The following is a 1630-nucleotide window of genomic DNA, read 5'->3' as shown; positions in this document are numbered from 1 at the left end:
ACTCTTCCAAGCAATACAGAAGAGAATCCAAAAGGAGAGTGCAAGGCCATTAACATGACCTACATGTCCGAATTTGGAGAGAAGGAAGAGGCAGTGAGCGCCACTGAGGAAGACCTCAATGGACGTCCACTGGCCACCAATGAGTTCCCTAATGAGGAACCATGAGAATCTGAGGCTCACACTGAGACCATAGAGATTCCATTGGATTTACTTCTGCCATTCATGAACTCTGATAAGTATTCTTCCTCTGAAGAAGATGAAGATGTCACTGAAGAGCAAGTTGCTAAATACCTTGGAGCAATCATGAAGTTAAATGACAAGTTATTTGGTAATGAGACTTGGGAGGATGAACCCCCTTTGCTCACCAAAGAACTGGATGACTTGACTAGGCAGAGGTTGCCTCAAAAGAGACAGGACCCAGGGAAGTTCTCAATACCTTGTACAGTAGGCACCATGACCTTCAAGAAGGCTCTGTGTGACCTAGGGTCAAGCATAAACCTTATGCCTCTCTCTGAAATGGAGAAGCTAGGGATCTTTGAGGTACAAGCTACAAGAATCTCACTAGAGATGGCAGACAATTCAAGAAAATAAGCTTATGGACTTGTAGAGGATGTTCTGGTAAAAGTTGAAGACCATTACATCCCTGCTGATTTCATAGTCCTAGAGACTGGGAAGTGCATGGATGAATCCATCATCCTTGGCAGACCCTTCTTAGCCACAACAAAGGCTGTGATTGATGTTGACAAAGGAGAATTGATCATTCAAGTGAATGAAGAATCCTTTGTGTTTAAGGCTCAAGGATATCCCTCTGTAACCATGGAGAGGAAGCATGAAGAGCTTCTCTCAAAACAGAGGCAAACAGAGCCCCCACAGTCAAACTCTAAGTTTGGTGTTGGGAGGCCACAACCAAACCCTAAGTTTGGTGTTGAACCCCCTCATTCAAACTCTAAGTTTGGTGTTGGGAGGTTCCAACATTGCTCTGAACATCTGTGAGGCTCCATGAAGAGCCCACTGTCAAGCTACTGACATTAAAGAAGCGCTTGTTGGGAGGCAACCCAATGTTATATTTATCTATTTTCTTTTATTATTTTATGTTTTCTATAGGTTGATGATCATAGGAAGTCACAAAATCAATTGAAAAAGCAAAAACAGAATGAAAAATAGAAAGAAAAATAGCACACCTTGGAGGAAAACTTGCTGGCGTTTAAACGCCAGTAAGGGCAGCAAATGGCGTTTAACGCCCAGTCTGGCACCATTCTGGGCGTTTAACGCTAGAAAGGGGCACCAGACTGGCGTTAAACGCCAGGAAGGGGCAAGAAGCTAGCGTTAAACGCCAGAAATGGGCACCAGCCCGGCGTTTAACGCCAGAATTGGCATAAAGAGCAATTTTGCTCGCCACTTGGTGCAGGGATGAATTTTTCTTGACTCCTCAAGATCTGTGGACCCCACAAGATCCCCACCTATCCCACCACTCTCTCTCTTCTTCACCCATTCACCAATCACCTCAACACCTCTTCCCCAAAAAGCCCTCACCTATCAAATCCCACTATTCTCCTCACCACTCACATCCATCCTTCATAAAACCTCACCTACCTCACCATTCAAATTCAAACCACTTTCCCTCCCAACC

Source organism: Arachis duranensis, chromosome 6 (assembly GCF_000817695.3).
Source record: "Arachis duranensis cultivar V14167 chromosome 6, aradu.V14167.gnm2.J7QH, whole genome shotgun sequence".
NCBI lineage: Eukaryota > Viridiplantae > Streptophyta > Magnoliopsida > Fabales > Fabaceae > Arachis > Arachis duranensis.
This window is presented reverse-complemented; position numbering follows the sequence as displayed.